Source organism: Myxine glutinosa, chromosome 6 (assembly GCF_964187855.1).
Source record: "Myxine glutinosa chromosome 6, kmMyxGlut1.1, whole genome shotgun sequence".
NCBI classification, from domain to species: domain Eukaryota; kingdom Metazoa; phylum Chordata; class Myxini; order Myxiniformes; family Myxinidae; genus Myxine; species Myxine glutinosa.
Window position 1 is genome coordinate 61595090 of NC_136266.1, and position 20046 is coordinate 61615135.

The 20046-nt window shown below is 48.0% G+C and overlaps 1 protein-coding gene across 3 annotated transcripts in view; it reads right to left on the reverse strand.

Moving 5' to 3' along the window:
* Positions 1–20046, reverse strand: part of LOC137429864 (uncharacterized) — an 85815-nt gene that overhangs the window by 38614 nt on the left and 27155 nt on the right. The window lies entirely within an intron of this gene.

The window sequence follows — 20046 nt, forward strand, 5'->3', positions numbered from 1 at the left end:
ATATATATATATATATATATATATATATATATATATATATATATATATATCTTCTATATATATAAAAGCAAGTTTTTGTTTGTTTGTTTGTTTGTCTGCGCAAGCTAATCTCCTGAACGGTGAAAGATAGGAGGGAACCTATAATACCAAAAATGTCGGGATGGGCCCCGGGAAGGTTTTAAGCTAGGTGGCGAGACTGGTCGAGGCCCACCTCGGCCGGGCCGGGCCCATTTCGCAATGAAAAGCTGAGCTGAATTACAGTAGTCAATCTTCTACGGCTGCGAGTAAAAGCTGAATTATAGTAGTAAATTCATTCAAAAAGAACTAAAAATGTCGGGACGGACCCCGGGAAGGTTATAGGCTAGGTGGCGAGGCCGGTCGAGGCCGCTTCGGCCAGGCAGGGCCCATTTCGCAATTAAAAGCTGAGCTGAATTATAGTAGTCAATCGTCTACGGCCGCGAGTAAAAGCTGTTTTTATAGTAGTAAATTCAGTCAAAAAAAACCCGGGCAACGCCGGGTGCTTTCGGCTGGTACATATACAGACTTGGCATTTAATATGGCTTTTTTTTTTTTTTTGACTTGGGTTTACTTTCTGAACTCAGTATATCAATCTGGTGAGTTTCTTTTCTGCTTCGGTGATTTCTTTGTTGAAAGAACCATGTCACTGATTGTCTTTCGCAGCAAGAAGTCAATAACAGGATAATATCACAGGTGGCGTGACAAAATGCAAGGACAGGTACATTTGACGATTGGCTTCACAATCGGGTATATAAGGGTTGTTGCGTTCTGTATTAGTGGAAAACAACTGCTGCACGTCTACAAACGTTATTGCCGCTTCCTCTGGAGATGGTCCGTCAACTTGACAATGCTGTTTGTCATGGAGTGGTGGCTTTACGAAATTCAGGCATGAAACAGCGTGCTATTGCTCGGCAGTATGGCATCACTCAAGGTCAGGTGTCAAAGATCCTGAAACGAAATGCTCAGAGGGGTGTCCCTACTCCATTACCGAGGCCAGGACGTCCCCGCAGAACCACAAGGAGAGATGATCGCCAGCTGCACCGGTTAGTCTGCAATGGCCGTACCAAGTCAGCTAATCGGCTTCGGGCTGACTGGCAGCAACTGAAAATGGGCCTGTATCCAGAAGGCTAGTCAACCAACGACTGGTTCAAGCAGGCTATCGTGCCAGGCGTCCCCTGAGAAAGCCACGCCTGACCAGACAACACAGCCAGCGCCGATTGCAGTGGGCCAGAGAGCACCGTCAATGGCTGCCAGGACACTGGAATCACGTGACCTTCAGTGACGAGTCTAGATTTCTGGTCTATCGTCAAGATGGCCTCAACCGAGTGCGCAGACAAGTGCATGAAGCCTACAACGAAGATTGTATTGTGTCAAGAGTCCAAGCTGGAGGTGGTGGGGTGACCGTTTGGGCTGCTTTACATGCAGGGGGCAAAACTGACCTGGTTGTTCTGAATGGAAACCTGAACCAGTTCAAGTACAGGGCCATTCTGGAAGAAACATTGCTTCCATTTGCTCGTGCAGCCTTTCGAGGAAACTTTGTCTTCCAAGATGACAATGCATGGCCTCATCTTGCTAGCATGATCCAACACTTTCTTGCTGACCGTGGTGTCGAGCATATGTAATGGCCTGCCATGTCCCCGGATATGAATCCGATAGAGAACTTGTGGGCAGAATTAACGCATCAAATCGACAACTTGGACCAGCAGCCTACCTCTGTGCGTGAATTGCAGCAGACTATTGTCACTGCATGGCAAGCGATTCCTGTCCAAACCTTGGCAAATCTCGTGAACAGCATGCCTCGACGTGTACGTGCTCTCCTGAATGCTCGTGGGGGTTACACGAAGTACTGAACTGTAATTTTACTGTCTGTAATCCCAGTCATAATTTAACTTTTGTTTTTGTTGAAATTTTTTTTGGCTAATGTGCAAAATAAAGAGATACTTCTGGAAAACGTACAGAAGTTGAACACAGTACTGTCCGTGAATTGAGTTCAATATCAGTTTACATCACTTTCAAGGATCAATTTATTTGCTTCAAAATGTCAAATGTGCCAAACAGGAAATTAGAGCCGTCTCCCTCGACATATCACGTGCCTTCGATACGGTCTGGCACCCCGCTCTGCTCACCAAACACTCCTCCTTTGGTATCCATGGAAATCTCCACGCATGGCTGGCGGACTTCCTCTCTAGTCGTCGTCAACGTGTGGCCCTGAATGGGTTTCTCTCATCTCCTCTTCCTGTTCAGGCTGGAGTTCCCCAAGGCAGTGTTCTGGGCCCTGTGCTTTTTCTGGTCTTCATCAATGATCTCTCTGACTCTCTTGAAAATCCTTTCTATCTCTTTGCTGATGACTCCACTCTCTGCCGCTCCATTCCTCTTCTCTCAGATCGGCAGTCTGCAGCCTCCTCACTCTCTGAAGACTTGGACAAAATCACAGACTGGTCAAACAAGTGGAACATGTCTTTCAATCCTGACAAATCTCACACTCTTACTATGTCTCTCCAAAAAGATCGACTGGACAACCCTCCCATCTACTTTCTCAACAATCCTCTCCAAGAAGTTATGTCGCTCAAGCTTTTGGGTCTCACTATCTGCCATGATCTTTCTTGGGAAAACCACATTTCCAAGCTGGCCTCCAAAGCCAGTCGCCGACTGGGCATCCTCCGTCGTGCGAAGTCCTTCCTCGGCACACCTGAGCTCCTCACCACATACAAGGCTTTCATCCGCAGCTCAATGGAATACTGTGTTCTCCCCTATGGGCCGGTGCTCCTGCCTCACACCTGGCTCGGCTTCACGATGTTGAAACCAAAGCTTTCAGAATTATTGGAATCTCCCGCGATGAAGCTATCTCTGAGGGCCTTTCACTCACTCACCACAGGCAGGTAGGTGGTCTTTCTGTCTTGTACCGACTCCTCTCCGGCCTTGCACCCCCAGCTCTCTCTGTGCTCTGTCCCCCAAATATTCCGACAGGTCGCACAAGATCTGCCAGCAACCCTCTGATGGTTAAACTGCCGAAATCTCGGCTCTCTGCTCACCTTCACTCTTTCATTCCTCTTTTCTCCCGCCTCTGGAACAAACTCCCTCACTCCCTTCAATCCCACTCCTCCCTCCAGGTCTTTAAAACAGCTGTTCACCACCATCTCTTATCTTCCCCCATCCAAAACCTTGATCTTTTCTACCCCCGCTAATTCACCCCAGATCCACCTTGTTTGAAATTCCAACTTCTTTCCTGGAAGTCCTGGCAGTGTCCATATGTTTTATACCTCTCCCACCCCCCCCCCCTTCCCATGCCTCCCCCCCAAAGCCCTCGCCCTCTCTCAGATCTCTCGATGTCTCCATGTCTCTCGGTCCCTGCTCTCAAATGTTGTGTTTGTGTCCTTCCCCCTCTCTCCCCATCGTCTACCGCTCCCGATGTTATATGTTTTATGTGTCGGTTTGTCTTTCTGTGTGATTAATGTTCGCTCTTTCACGAGCCTCGATCTTGTATACAAAACAAAACCAAAAAAAATGTGGTTTTTGTTTCTTTTAAAGGTCACATTAACAAAATCTAGAATAATTTCAACATAATTCTAATGAAATTTTGGTTCTAAGTCATCTTGAAAAGTAAGTTCACCCCCACAAAAAAAATAATCCATATTAAATGCCAAGTCTGTATATAAGCTGAACATCAAAATAAACTTATCACTTTCATTTTTTGAAATGTGCAGCTTTACAAACATGTTTCTTCAATTGTAATGGCTGATTATGTAACGGAAACGTCACTTCAATCACCTGGTTGATCAACAATGGCATGCTCGAGTGGTTCTGTATAGAGATCTTTCCCTTTAAATAATGACCCTCATAATGAAATCTTTCAGTTCTCGTGGTTTGACATTCATTTACTGCTGTCTGTAGTCACTCTGGAGGCTTCTGACAGGGAAAACAACAAGAAAAATCAGATGCCACGCCTGACATCTGAACAACGTTTCAGGGCAATTGGGATGCTTGAAACTGGTGTAAGCCAGCGAACAATTGCCCAACGTCTTGGTTGCTCACAGCCTGCAATTTCCAACCTGGCCAGGCATTATGGTGAAACTGGAACTGTGAATGATGGTCCACGAAGAGGAAGACCACGGGTAACTACCCCACACCAAGACCGCTGGATTGTGCTGCAGCATCTTCGTGGTCGTTTCTGTCCTGCGACGCAAACAGCTGCAGTGACAAAAGGTCACCACAACAACCGCATCAGTGTCTCTACTGTGCGGAGGCGCTTGAGAAGTCGGGGCCTGGTGGCAAGACGTCCTTGCAGAGGTCCAGTGTTGAACACAGAGCATCGGTTGAACAGACTAAGATGGTGTCTGCAGCATCGCCGCTGAACACAGCAACAGTGGAGTGCAGTCTTGTTCAGTGATGAGTCCAGATTTTGCCTCCATGCTGCTGATGGGCGTCAACGGGTATGGCGCAAATGTGGGGAAAGGTATGCATCATGCTGTATTCACCAGATCAATCGTTGGGGACGACCCAGTGTGATGGTATGGGCCGGCATTTCCACCCGTTTCAGGACACCTCTGGTCGTCATCGAAGGCAATCTCACTAGTCAGCGTTATGTCAATGAAGTTTTGAGACCTCATCTGCTGCCATTTCCCCAGGCTCATCCTGACATCGCAGTTTTCCAGCAGGACAACGCTCGACCCCATGTTGCTCACCTGACCACCATCTTCCTCCAGGAACAGGGTGTTGAAGTGATGCCTTGGATGCCTTATTCTCCTGACCTCAATGCCATCGAGCATTTATGGGATGAGCTTGGTCGACGTCTTGCATCGAGGATCAACAGCTGTCAATCGGCAAATGCTCATTCAAGGCTTGCAGGAGGAGTGGGACAAACTTCCCCAGGACCACATCAGACGCCTGGTACAGAGCATGCTTCGGAGGTGTACAGCCTGCATCACAGCTCAGGGAGGATGCACACGATATTGAGGACTGCTGTCATTCTGTCCTTGATTATTAGGAGTGTTGTGTCCATTCCTGTGTCATTTTGTTTAGACTGTATTCAGGTGCGTGCCTTTGTGTTGCAGTGCTGTGGCTTTTGTTGCACCACCCCTTGTGATGTTCATGCTTTTTGTTTTTTTTTGTGATTGAGGCAACCTCTTGTTTATTGACATGTGTTGAGTAAAGATCGCTGAACTTTACCTTTATGTTCAAATATTTTTCATTTTTGCGTGGAGGATTTCAATGAGTGTCCTTCTAAAGATTTGATAAGTTTATTTTGATGTTGAATAGCCTGGTGTTGGCTTAGCGGTCAGGGTGCCGGCTTGGGATCCTAGGATCCTGGGTTCAAATCCCGGTAAATCGCTGAATTAACGCCAGGGGAGTTGACTCAGCCTGTCATCCTTCTGAGGTCGGCAAATTGAGTACCAGTTCACAGGTAATTCCCTGTGTGTCGCAAGAGGCGACTAACAGGGTTTGTGGCAGGAAGGGCATCCGACCGTAAAACATTGCTTCAAAAAGGGGACCACAGTGCCCAAAAAAGACCACACCCTGCTCTGCGGGGAGAAATGGCCTCCAAAGGTGGTTCTTTTGATGTTGAGTATATATTAAACCCACTAACTTGACTAGGAAGCAAGGCACAGATTGAGTCTCACCCCAGCAATTGCTGCACAACCTGTCAGCAACAAGTGTCGCCTGCCACGCTGACACATTGTCTCTGCCCCGCTCATCAACAATTAGGAGGTTTGAAGGCAGGAATATTAAATTTAACGAAGGAAGCACACTACATCACACACTGCTGACATCATGTGCATAAATTATACAAACACATCACCTCAAAACTAGGAGGCATCCGCATGGTACTCAAGTCTTTGCAGACTGAGATTAAAGCTCTATGGCCACAAAGAGACAAAAGCAGAGATGTCGATCTCGATTTCGCCCTCATCAGATATGACATTATGGGCTCATCAGATATAAACAAAAAGCAGGAAGGGTATGACAACTGAAGACGAGATGGGATAAATTTGTGCATGAGAGGACAACATACTGCAAATTGTTTATTTGTGACCAATCTTGGTCACATTTGTTCCGGTCACAGACACACACTTGTTCCGAGCTTTGTGAAAAGAAATGAGTTTGCCTTCCGTTGGATTTGCCTTCCAGGAGGCGAAGGAAAGTTGTTTCAGGGCAACTGCCTCACCACAAGATTCCGTGTACCATGGACGGGGGGGGGGGAGGGTATTTATTTGTGACCAATCAAAGCCGCTAATACACAACTTGTATAATTTATGCACATGTCAGCGTCATGTCATAGGGTTAGTGCGCTTCCTCAGTTAAATATATATATATATATTGTGGCGGTTTTAGAACCCACACTTGTTGTAAATAAATAACTCTTGTAAATATGACAGTAAAGGTTAAAGGTTGCACCCTTAGTTAGGCCACAGCAACACGTAAGCCACCTTAGAAATTCCAGTTATTTCATTATTATGTGTTTTAGTTAAGGCCGTGTTTCCAATAGTTGAATCTGTGTTGCATCAATTAAATAAGAGTAGGTCCCATTCCATTCCGTCCATTTTGCAACCTCCCTCTCCAAGCGCCGCCATTACGTGCCTTGCCAGCAGCGTTCGCTGCCTTGGCGTTCGCTCAGGCGGCGCCATTGACGATGCAGTCAGGCTCGAGGAAAAAGGGGGCGGAACGCCAAGAACAAGGTGTGGCCTGTCAACTAGCCGTCAAAGGTGTGGCCGGTAAGCCCCCACCAGCCAACCAGGGCTGAGGGAAGATCACCGACGGGCGTGGCCTTTGTGGAGCACGGAGTGATCTTGGCACGCGCAATATAAGCGCGAACGAAAAGCCCTTTCACGGGACTGCGCAGAGACGTCTGATCGTAAAGGACTTATTCAGCGGCGCTCATTTAGGAGGACTCGCGCGAAAAGGATTGGTGAAAGGACTTGCTGGGAAACGCGCACGACAAACGAAGTGCGCACAGGGACTTCTTCTTTTTCACGGACTTGTTGGAGGCGCGCGCATTGAAAGGACGTGGAGAGGGTGCGTTTAGCACGACCATCCATTTCTTAAGTACGCTGAAGCATCCCAGTCCCCCCGCTATATGTAAGGTCCGCTCGTGTCCAACGATACGCAGAGATGCCTGCCGGGTTTCGCCCACGGGACCGGAGCCTGGACGGAGTCGACTGGAGCCTGGACCATCTACCTGGACCTTCCACCCTACCAGCTACAATCCCCGTGTGAGTGTGTATGTTTGTCTGGGGTCGTAAGTTAAGACTGCAGTTAAGCCTGCCCTGTGTCCTGCTCCTTCTTCTTCTTCCTGTACATTCTTTCCTTTTCTCTTCTTTTTGGTTTGTAAATAAATTACCTTGTTCTTTCTTGGTTTTGCCTAATCCGATCGCCTCCGTCCTTTCTCTCATTTGAGTACCTGTGGCACGATTCGGAACCGCTAGAATCGGGTTTAGTCTCTTGGTTAATAGCTCGGATCGCGGATTGCTAACCGCTCGGCATTATCCATCATATCCGTGGTTCGAGCGGGAGTTATTCCCTCGTTTCCAGCGGGCGTTAGTACTTAGGTAGCAGCGAACCCCTAGGCCTAGCATACCCTACCTAATGCCGCACCAGGAAGGACGTTATAGCTTCCCAGGACTCGGGACAGCCAGCTAAAGGGACAAGGGGATTAACCCCCCCCCCCCCTTGATAAGGGGAGCGCCGACCCCCGAGATCCGTAACAATTGGTGTCAGGAGTGGTATTTGAAGCCCGAACCAAATTTTCTCATCTGTAAAAAATTTGGTCAAAAATTTCGAGCGGCCAAAATTTTTATTAAGATCTAAATTAAATCGTGCCATGGATAATCAAGGTGATCGGATGCCGGTGGGGGTAAATGAGGAGGTAGAGGAAGGGTTAGAGTCAACCCAGGACCCCAGGGAAGAAGTGGGAGAGATGGAGGAGGAAAGCAATGAAGGTGCGGTAGTGGGGGTTGCAGGCGCACAAAATGGCGGCGCCGCGCACATGGCCGCGGTAGCCGAGCCCGCGGCGCCAGTGAATATGGACCTTTTTATGGCGCAAATGATGGGGTATATGGAAAAGATGGCAGACAAATCCACCAGGGAAATGAATAGAATGGGGGAGCAATTGGGAAGTCAAATTGGGGGGTTAGAACTCAAATTGGGGGGATTAGACAGCAAATTTGAGGGATTAGACAGCAAATTTGAGGGATTAGACAGCAAATTTGAGGGATTAGACAGTAAATTTGGGGGATTAGAAAATAAATTGGGAGGATTAGAAAACAAATTAGGGGACCAATTGGAAGACATGGGTGGCCAAGCCCGAGACATTAACGAGGGGCTGGCGAAGGGGCAAGCCAGGTATGAGACAGAGGAACTTGAGAGGGAAATTGATCGCAGGGCGGGCGAAGAGGTCGCGGGTGTACGCGACGGGGTAACGCGGCTTGAGGAGCGCGGGTTGAGCGAGGCTGAGCAAGGCGCAGGTAACTGGACGGGTATAGAAATCGCGACCCGGGGTATGGGGAAGCCGGCAACCGCAGAATTAGAAAATTTGATTTTATTAGCGCCAGCGGTCATCGAGGAAAAAGAAATTAAAATCGAAGCAGTGGTGGAAATTGGGATTAAGAAGACGACGGACTTAGAACAGCACTCGTTGAAGGAAGAGATGGAAATTGTGCAAAGTCCATGTTCACATCATGATGCCGTACTTGCTAATCCTTATAAAGATTTGCAGGTGCGTGTGGAGAAGAGGATCCCGAAGGTAGGCCGGGCTGTATATGGCGCGAAAAGATTTGGCGCGAGAGGATGTTTCGCGCGCTTGGGATCCCGGCGTAACCCGGGAACTCGGAGAAGGTCCGTGGTGCGCTGTGTGGGTGGGAATGGCGTGCGTGAGCGAATGGCGCCAGAGCGCGAGTGTGTTGCCGAGTGCGAGAGTGAATGCACATCGGAGTGTGATAGTGAGGGTGAGAGTGACACGGAGTGTGAGTTGGTTGTGGAGTATGTGCGGGAGAGCACACCAGAGCGCGTTATTGGGTGTGCAAAAGAGTGCACACCCATGGGTAGGTGTGCGCTGAGTGGGTGTGCAACAGAGTGCGCACCCGTGAGTGGTACGGAGTACGTACCGGGAGAGCGTGCGCAAGAAGGTGCATGAGAGAGGTGTGTAACGGAGTGTGTGAATGTGCCTGGGTGGTGTGCACGAGAGTGCGGTGACGAAATGTGTGGAGTGTATGAGAGGCGTTGGAGCACCGCGTTTGGTGAGTGTAGAACGGAACGCATGGTGTGAGCATGCGAGGGGAGCATCGACGCTAACCGGGACAGCGTTCAGGCCGACGTATAGCCGACGCGAGCTCTCGGGGCGCGGTGTTCTTTGTGTGCTGCGGGGGCCGGCGGGGATCATTGCCGCGTCGCTCCTGCACGGAGCGCCGTGCACGATCCGGGCCGGGCCCCGCCCTGCACGGTCGGTGCCGCGTTTTGCCAGGCAAGGTGACCGGCCCGGTTCGAGGGGAGGTAGGAGGGTTCGGAGCGGTGCCCCCTTGTGGTGGCGGCGCTCCGGCCGGGGAAGGCTGGGCAACCGCGCATGGGAGCGAAAGGCCCTGCGCGTAGGGATGGTGCCTGGAGTCTTGGCCCGACAAAACCTCCTCCCCTGAATCCGAATGCCAGACGGACCCAACCTGCGGTAGACCAAACCACCCGAATTCATTGCTCGGTTTTGCGAAGCCGAGCTTTGATGATGTAATTCGCACCGAGAAGCTCTCAGTAGTGAACGGATAGTGATAGTGATGGTGAATGGTATGCGGCGCAGAGGGATGGTAGATCTACCATCCCTCACATCGCATCTTTTTTGGGCAAAGGAGCTATAGTTTTATGGGGTTTTGGCAGTACAAACTAGCCCGGGAGGGTTAGGATAATGTATAGGGATCTAGAAAAATGACTCTAGGTGACCAAGATTTAAGTAGTGACATTGTACCTGTAGTGGGGACGTAGAGTAGAGTAGTTGGATGGTAACGACGAGGGAGTGCAGTAGTATAAAAGGATGACGGGGAAGCACGAGTTTTAGAGGGGAAATAGATAGCCAGATGATGCTGTGTGTGTGAGCAGGAGGTTTCGGATGAAATAAGGCATTGCGTATGAAGGTTGCTGGTGAGCTTGTTGAAATGAGGCAATGCTCGAGAGAGACGTGTGTGTGTGTTGAGTGTTTGACTTCCATGATGTGCAAGTGAAGTACAGGTGTGTGGAATGAATGGTGTGGAGTGAGTAGTGTGGAATACGTGGAGTGGAGTGTTTGGTGCGAAGGAGTGGATGGGGGAACGATGGACCCCTTTACGAACACCCGGGGAGGGTAGTTTAAAAGTAGGTAAAGGGAGTAGGTAAATTGTGGTTGGATATTGACATCTGTGGTGCGTGTAGTAGTACGGAAATGTTTTTTTTGGTGCATAAGTGTATGGAATGGCTGGGCGTGTGGCCTGTTAGTGAGTGTGGTTGGTTGAGCACTCCGCCACTGGTAGTCTGTCGGCCAGGTGAGGCCGCAGGTAGGCTCTGGGAGCCAAGTAGCGTTCAGTGGGGCCCGAGGATCCCAAGGAGAGGACCCGGGTAGCCCGATGCCAGAGGGGGCATTAGTGGGGTAAGGGAGCCAGAGGGCCTTCCCCAGGTTAGGGTGAGGAGCAGGTAAGCTCGGGTGGCGACGTACAGTGGCGGAGGTGTACAGGTGAGCGGACCTGCTGGTGAGCCACACGACCCAGCCCCGAAATTGTGCGAGGGCACAGGGGGAAAGAATCGGGGGAGTGAGACCCCAAATTGGAGAGCGCCACAGTATGTTAAATGGGAATTGGTTTTTAGAACCGCATAGTTTAATGATGGCCAATGGATTGGCAGGGCAAGACCCCGGGTAGTGTAAAGTGTAAATGTCATTTAGAAGTATAGCGAGGATGAAAGTCTCTTGGCACCATCCGCATCCGCTCACCGAGGTGACAGAACTCCACACCTGGTTTTGTGAACGATTTGGAATGGAAGACGCATCTTGACGTGGGTGAGACATTGTGGTTATTCCATCTCTTCCTTCTTGGGAGGGATTGGGGACGAATTTGGCATTAGAGGGAATGGGAAAGACAAGACGTAGAGACGAATTGTAAATTGTGTAAATACGGGTAGGGGCAATGGTAGAGTAGGTGACATGGGGGGTGACGAACGGTTAGGGACGAGCTTTCTCGGCTCGCTCTTCCGCGCCCCTCATCTTGCATTGCCCTGTATTGATGTGTACCCTTGCGCCCTTCCCCCACTGATCTGCTTGTCCATCCTTCCCCACTCATGGACCTTTGTTCTTTTGTGCCTGAGGGGAGTGTGCAGGTGACCGCATTTGTGCGCCCGCACCTTTGCTGCCTCCTGCCTGCACTGATGCACCATATGGACCACACATTCTGCGGCCTGGCACCACATATGGACCACACGTTCTGTGGCCTGGCACCACTTATGGACCACACGTTCTGTGGCCTGGCATCTCTGCTGGGACCGACCATGGTTGCCAGCGGTATCTGGCTTGCGGACCACTGGTTGTTAAGTGGCACCTATGCCATGCAGGTGGACCACCTGAGTTGGCCCTGCTGGCCATATCAATAATAAAAAGCGGACGCGGTGTGTGCCCTTTTTAATAAATAATAACATCAAGCAAGAAGATCAGACAGCCAGAAACAGCGGCCCAGCAGAGAAGAAGAAGACGTCATCATTTTATTAGGTTGAAATGTGATGACTGTGCTTTTATGGTGCTTTTTGTGCATTTTGGTGCTTTTTGTGCTTTTGGTGCATTTCTTTTATTATGGTGCTTATTGGTACTTCCGGTTCTTCCGGTTCCTCGGGCGAGTGAAGCGTACTTCGAGCTCTCCACGGCATCGAAGTTTAAGTGTTTTCCCATTCTTGTCTTTGTCAAATTTCCACTGGTTATTTTGCTGTGTACGTGTTATTCTGTGTTTCTGGTCGGTATTGGTTTGTAATTCGTACAAACTTGTGTGTAGTTAATCGTTTTCTGCGTCGTACCTTGTGCGCGGCCTGGTAACTTGGGGCTTCCCTCCCCCCGTCGGTGTTTTGTCGATTTGGGTTCTTTCCTTTGCTGTATTGCTTGTTTCTTTTATTTTATTTTCTCCCCCTCACCTCACCTCCCTAGACAAAGAATTCTATATTGATTCTTTCTCTCCTCCCGGACACGTTGCTTGTTCGCTCTCCTCCTCGTCTCGACTTGTGCCCCGCCCCCTGTATCTCGTTTTTCTTCCGCCTCTGCTCCTTCTTTCTCAAATCCAAGTTCTCGCTTGGAGACTTTTCCCAGATTGTTTTTCATGGTTTTCATGGTTCTGTTTGGATATTGTTGGAATATGTTTAAACCGCAGCCGTGATGCTGGGGGGCGGAATGCCAAGAACAAGGTGTGGCCTGTCAACTAGCCGTCAAAGATGTGGCCGGTAAGCCCCCACCAGCCAACCAGGGCTGAGGGAAGATCACCGACGGGTGTGGCCTTTGTGGAGCGCGGAGTGATCTTGGCGCGCGTAATATAAGCGCGAACGAAAAGCCCTTTCACGGGACTGCGCGGAGACGTCTGATCGTAAAGGTCTTATTCAGCGGCGCTCATTTAGGAGGACTCACGCGAAAAGGATTGGTGAAAGGACTTGCTGGGAAACGCGCACTACAAACGAACTGCGCTCAGGGACTTCTTCTTTTTCACGGACTTGTTGGAGGCGCGTGCATTGAAAGGACTTGGAGAGGGTTCGTTTAGCACGACCATCCATTTATTAAGTACGCTGAAGCATCCTAGTCCCCCCGCTATATGTGAGGTCCGCTCGCATCCAACGATACGCAGAGCTGCCTGCCGGGTTTCGCCCGTGGGACCGGAGCCTGGACTGAGTCGACTGGAGCCTAGACCATCTACCTGGACCTTCCACCCTACCAGCTACAATCCCCGTGTGAGTGTGTATGTTTGTCTGGGGTCGGACGTTAAGACTGTAGTTAAGCCTGCCCTGTGTCCTGCTCCTTCTTCTTCTTCCTGTACATTCTTTCCTTTCCTCCTTCTTTTTGGTTTGTAAATAAATTACCTTGTTCTTTCTTGGTTTTCCCTAATCCGATCGCCTCCGTCCTTTCTCTCAATTGAGTACCCGTGGCACGACTCGGAACCGCTAGAATCGGGTTTAGTCTCTTGGTTAATAGCTCGGATCGCGGATTGCTAACCGCTCGGCATTATCCATCATATCCGTGGTTCGGGCGGGAGTTATTCCCTCGTTTCCGGCGGGCGTTAGTACTTAGGTAGCAGCGAACCCCTAGGCCTAGAAAACCCTACCTAACGCCGTGCCGGGAAGGACGTTATAGCTTCCCAGGACTTGGGACCGCCAGCTAAAGGGACAAGGGGATTAACCCCCACTTGATAAGGGGAGCGCCGACCCCCGAGATCCGTAACAATATATCTATATATATATATTTTGGTTTCTTTTCAAGATCGAGGCTCATGTCAGAGCTAAAATTAGTGACAAAAAAAAACAACAAACGGACACATAATACATAATAACGGGAGCGGGAGACAAGATGCGGAGAGAGGGGGAAGCACACAAGTACAACATTTCAGAGCAGGGACATCGGGAGATCTGTGGGAGGGAGAAGGCTTGGGGGGAGGAGGCGTGGGAAGGGCGTGGGGGTGGGAGAGGTAAAAACCACATGGACACAGCTAGGACTTCCAGGAAAAAAGTCGGTATTTCAGAAAAGTGGATCTGGGGTGAATTAACGGGGGTAAAAAAGATCAAGGTTCTGGATGGGGGAAGATCACAGATGGTGGTGAACAGCTGTTTTAAAGACCTGGAGGGAGGAGTGGGATTGAAGACAGTGAGGGAGTTTGTTCCAGAGGTGGGAGAAAAGACGAATGAAAGAGTGAAGGTGAGCAGAGAGTCTTGATTTCGGCAGTTTCACCAGAAGAGGGTTGCTGGCAGATATTGTACTGTGGGAGTATTTGGGGGACAGAGCACAGACAGGGCTGGGGGGTTAGGCCAAGAGGAGTCAGTAGAAGACAGAAAGACCACCAACCTGCCTGCGGAGAGTGAGTGAAAGGCCCTCAGAGGTAGCTTCATCACAGGAGATTCCAATGATTCTGAAAGCTTTGGTTTCAACAGTGTGAAGCCGAGCTCGGTGTGAGGCAGGAGCACCAGCCCAGAGGTGAGAGCAGTATTCCATTGAGATGCGGATGAAAAAGCCTTGTATGTGGTGAGGAATTCAGGTGTGCCAAGGAAGGACTTTGCACGATGGAGGATGCCCAGTTGGCGACTGGTTTTTGAGGCCAGCTTGGAAATGTGGTTTTCCCAGGAAAGATCATGACAGATTGTGAGACCCAAGAGCTTGAGTGACAGAACTTCATGGAGAGGATGGTTGAGAAGGTCGATGGGAGGGTTGTCCAGACGGTCTTTTCGGAGAGACATAGTGAGTGTGTGAGATTTGTCAGGATTGAAAGACATGTTCCACTTGTTTGACCAGTCTGTGATTTTGTCCAGGTCTGCAGAGAGTGAGGAGGCTGAAGACTGCCGATCTGAGGGATGAGGTATGGAGTGGCAGAGAGTGGAGACATCAGCAAAGTGATAGAGAGGATTTTCCAGAGAGTCGGAGAGATCATTGATGAATACCAGAAAAAGCACAGGGAGCAGAACACTGCCTTGCGGAACTCCAGCCTGAACAGGAAAGGGAGACGAGAGAAATCCATTCAGGGCCACACGTTGACTACGACCAGAGAGAAAGTCCAGAAGCCATGCGTGGAGATTTCCATGGATACCATAGGAGGAGGGTTTGGTGAGCAGAGCGGGGTGCCAGATCGTATTGAAGGCACATGATATGTCAAGGGAGACAGCTCTAATTTCCTGTTTGGCATTGAGGACCTCCATCCATTGTTGAGACAGCAGAAGTAGCATGTCCAGAGTAGAGTGACCTGGTCTGACTCCAAATTGATTATCAGAGATCAAGCCATTGGAGAAGAGGAAGCATTTGATATCCAAAGCAATGATGGATTCCATGACTTTGCTGATAATTTGGAGCAGGCTGATTGGTCTGCAGTTGCAAGGATCTGTTTTTGCACATTTTTTTTGTAACGCGGTAATGTTGGCCGATTTCCAAGCTGATGGCAGATGAACTTGAGCAAAATAGAGGGTGAAGAGAACAGAGAGAGGGTGTGAAAGAGCGGCAGAGCAGGATTTTAGGACCTGTGAGCTGATGCCGTCTGGTCCAGTTGCAGAATCAGAGTCGAGGATTGACAGAAACTTCTCCACCTTGTCAGGGTAGACACACACTTGTTCCGAGCTTTGTGAAAGGAAATGAGATTGCCTTCCGTTGGATTTGCCTTCCAGGAGGTGAAGACAAGTTGTTTCAGGGCAACTGCCTCACCACAAGATTCCGTGTACCATGGACGGGAGGAAGGGTATGACAACTGAAGACGAGATGGGATAAATTTGTGCATGAGAGAGAGCAGTTTACTTTGGAAGAATTCCCAGGATGAGTTGATGTCAGAGGCAGTTGAGATGGGAGACCAGTCCAGATGATTGATGGCTGCTTGAAGACCGTGCCAGTTGGCCTGAGTTAAATGCCAGACTCGTCGGCGCTGAGGAGGCTCTCTGAGAATGGCCTGGCCAGAGAGATGTTCACTTTAACAAGCATATAGTCAGATGAACCGATTGGAGCAGAAGAAGAGCAGCAGAAATTTGCAGGGAAGTTTTGTCATAACCAAGCCTGGAAGAGAAGATGCTCCATTGACTGATATCCGGGTCGCGAAATTGACAGATTGTGTCAGTCCCAGTGAGTCGTCGAAGTCCTTTGCTGAGGTGCCATGGCTGGTGAGAGAGGTACCCACACCAAGCCATCTGGCATGATGACAGTTGAAATCACCACACATGAGGAAGAGAGAGTTGGGATGAGTGGATAGAAGTTGGTCCATGTTATCTGACAGCGAGATTTAGATGGAGTCATCACTGTTTTGTGGACGGGACAACACACATATGAACAAAAGTTGGGAGCGAAGGGGAAGCTGTAGCCAGAGGTACTCCTGGGGGTGAGGTGGAGAGAGGGCAGTGCAGGGAGAGTGAGGAAGAGAGTTTTTGATAAAGATAGCAGCCCCACCTCCAGGATGAGGCACAGGTCTATCATACCAGAGGAGGGAGTAACCAGGGAGAGATATTAAGGAATCAGAGACATCTTGAAGGAGGAAAGTTTCTGTTTAGCAGATCAAGTCTGGTTTGTCAGAAGCAACCTGCATGGAGAGGTCAATCAGGTTTGAGCGAAGGCACTGGATGTTTGAGGTCCATACCGTAAAGGAAGAGGAAGGGGGAGCATCAGATACAGGACGGGAGTGGAGGAGTCGGGTAAGATGAGGAAAAGGAGGAGGAGGTAGGGAGAGCTGTTGATAGTGTGTCAGAGATTTCAGAAGAGCTAGGAGAAAGGGAAGGATGAGGAGGACAAAAGGTTTGATGGTGATTGGATGAGGCACAGTGAGGTATTGTTTGAGGGGGGGGGGGGGGGGAACAGAGCGGGGAAGAAGGTTGGAGAAGATGGAGGTAAGAGTTGGAAGTGAGACGAAGCGGGGATGACGCTTTGAGGAGGAGGGGTAAGAGGGTAGAATTAGAGAAAAAAGGAGGGTGCGGAGATTTGAAAGGGAGAGGGGAAGGGAGAATTTTGAAATGGAGTGGTTAGGTGGGCATTTAGGAGGGGAGGGGTGAGGGGGGTGTTTGGGAGGGGAGGGGTGAGAGGGGAGTTTAGGAGGGGAGGGGCAAGGGGGAGATTTGAAAGGGATGGGTGAGGGGGGGACTTTCGGAGGGGAAGGATGAGTTTGGATTTTAGAAAGTGTTGGACGATTAATGGAAAACGAACATTTATTGCAAAATTAGTTTCTTCTTATTTTCAAGTCAGAGATTCGTTTGAAAACGTTGGAGGAGGATTGGAATGCAGGTGAGTTTAGAGAATGTAAGAAGGAAGAACTGTTATAGATTGAATTTTTATTTGACATGAAGAGATTTGGTGAGCAAATCGAAAACAACCTTTGAAAGAAGAAGAAGAAAAGTGTGTTATAATATGCATCAGAATACAACACTTCAGGGGAAAGTTAAAACATTTTTAAGCTAAACCATGAAAACTATCTGGGGGAATTCCCTAAATGAGGGCATGAAGGATTTCTAAGGGGGATTAAGGATTCCAGCACACATTCAGAAGCAGGAACAGAATAGGAGATTGATCGCCAGTAGAGCAGAAAGCGAAGGAACAGGGAGGTGTATAAGCAAATGTGTTAGTACGGGAGGAGAGGCGTATTTTTTAAATTCTTCGTTAATATGTTTTTTTGAAGGTTAGGTGAAAGTGGATCAGAGGAAGAAGGATAAAGTTGAAGAAGTATGGTGAGAACTGGAATTGGAAAGGTGTCGGCTGGAGAGGATTGAGTTATGAAGGAAGGAGAGGAAAAAAAACAGGTGGGGCGAAACACGTGGTCGAAGAACGAACGAACACGGAGAGAGAAGGAAATTAGATTACTTTTTTAAATTAAGTCTTTAAACAAAGGGTAAGATGTTCAGGGAAGTATGGGGTGAAAAAAGACTGGGAAAACCAGTGAGAGAACGAAAGTAAATGGACCACAAACGACTGCCGAGAGGAGACAACAAAACCTCGAGGCCTGGAAAACCAGGCCTGAAAAACGCGGCAAGAACCAACCGACGATTACACACAGGTATGCATGATTTACACAGATATCTAACTAGAAACACACAGTAGGCCCTCACACCGTAAAAGAAAAATACAGTTTTGACAAAAATACAAATGGCCAAAATTCTTAACTTTGGTAGCGTGGAGACCTTGGAACACTTTATATATGTATATACTAGTGGGGTCGCCCGTGGGAATCCCACGGGCATGGACGTGTGTGACATTCCGACATATTGAGTTTGATGCTGCACCTCACATTCAGTTTCACAAAATGGTTACTGGCAATTTATCAGATCCACAAATAATGTAATCTGCACAATGTATTTACTTCTGATAACATGTGAATGCATGTGCGTGCACATGGGAAATACAGTTTGAAATGTGTTATTACATCTCAGGTAAAATATACACACACATACATATGCACATATGTACAAAAACAAACACACATATGTACAAACACACACACACATATGTACAAACACACATATGTATGTACACACACACACACACACACACACACACACACACACACACACACACACACACACACACACACACACACACACACACACACACACACATATATCCCACATCCCACATGTATATACATGTTTAAAGTGTACGTACACATAACTAATAAAATAAAAACTAAGAAATATCTCTCGGTAATTTCCTGAAACTCCGTGAAATTTGATAAAATTCGCTCGGTGAATTCACTAGGTCTTGGTGAAATTTTTTCTTTGGGCGGTGTATAATCGCTCCGAACGAAATATCTCTCAGCAATTGCCCGTCTGTTAATTTATTTATTTTACATATGTGAATTACACGTCCATGCACACGTGAAATGGAGTTTGTTTTTTCACACGTGAAATGAGCATGTGAACCTTTACTTCCGGATAATAATGTTGAATGAAATAAGAACGAAGAAATATATGTCGGCATCATTGTTGACGTTTTTGTGACGACTGTCATCAAACGGAAAAGTAATATATCTTAACGGAAAAGAAAAAGCGAATTTTTAATATATATGTCAATATTTTGCCATCTGTGTCATGTTGGGCAGTGCCTGATACATAGTGCCGCGATTTTTTATATATCTCGGCATTTTCCCGTCTGTGCGTTTATTTTTTCAATTATTGCTGAAACCGAGTCTAAAACCATCGATAAAAATGAAATCAGATGGTGAATTTGAGATAAAATTGTGAGGGTGACAATGAATGGGCTTTATTTTACAGGCCTTTGAAAATGCATTTCGTTCTATAAACGGAAACTTTCATCGGATTTTCTTCCCGTTTTTTTTTTTCAACCGAGTCTAAAACGATGTTTGCGACTGTGAAAAATGAAATGAGATATCGAATTTAAGTTGAAATAAAACTGTGAGAGAGAGCAAGACACCACGGGCATAACAAAAGCTATGCAAGTAAATAAAATGGATATCCGTTTTTGAAGCCTCTTCCAAAATGGGTGGAGCTACTCTCTCAACGGAGTAAGCCACACCCCCGGACAGACGCCCGACAGGATCACCTACGGCTATTATAATATAGATATATATATATATATATGTATATGTAGGGCATGAGCCCCTCCCCCTTGATGTTGTCTTACCATTTGACCAAGTATAACCAATTATATGTTGGGTTTGATTGTTTACTGTATCCTTTTAATACTTATATTCTTTCCATGTTCTCTGAAAGCTGGCTGTACCCTTAAAGCAAGTTAAAATGCTTTACAAACCTTTGCCCTGTGTTGGCACAATCCCCTGTTCCCCATACTTTGGCCTTGGTTGCACTTTGCTATCTGCCTGGCCTCTGCCAATTTCCTGTATGTTGGCTCATGTATGACTGTTCACTCCCTACATACTTTCCCACCAAAGGACTTTTTGTTACATTACTTTGTTGTTTGAAATGCCTTTGAAGCATTATATACTTTATGTGATTTCATGCCTTGTAATGGCTTGATCTCTTTACCTATTGGAATCCAGAGTTTGTTCCCATACTGTGGCCACGCCACAGTATGCATTGTTGCTATACTCCTCCATATTCTCAACATCCGTCTTGATGACAGCTTTACTCCTTATCTCCTTCTTTCCCTTCAAACCTCAATGATTTCCCTTCAAACCTCAATGATTTCCCTTCAAGCTTCAATGATATTGGCCCTTGTCTGGCCTCAGACTGCCTTAAACTAATTGAACAACAGGGACTTAGGTAGGGGCCATGTGAGTCCACCCTTTGTCTCCTGTCCTGATGTTAAACCACACCCCTATCTTTCCTATATATATTGAAGCCCTGATCAAACCTTTTCAGAGCATCTTGTTGTAGTGTTGGTCATTTTTGTGAGCTTCATGCGACATTCTGTTTTCCGCAAGC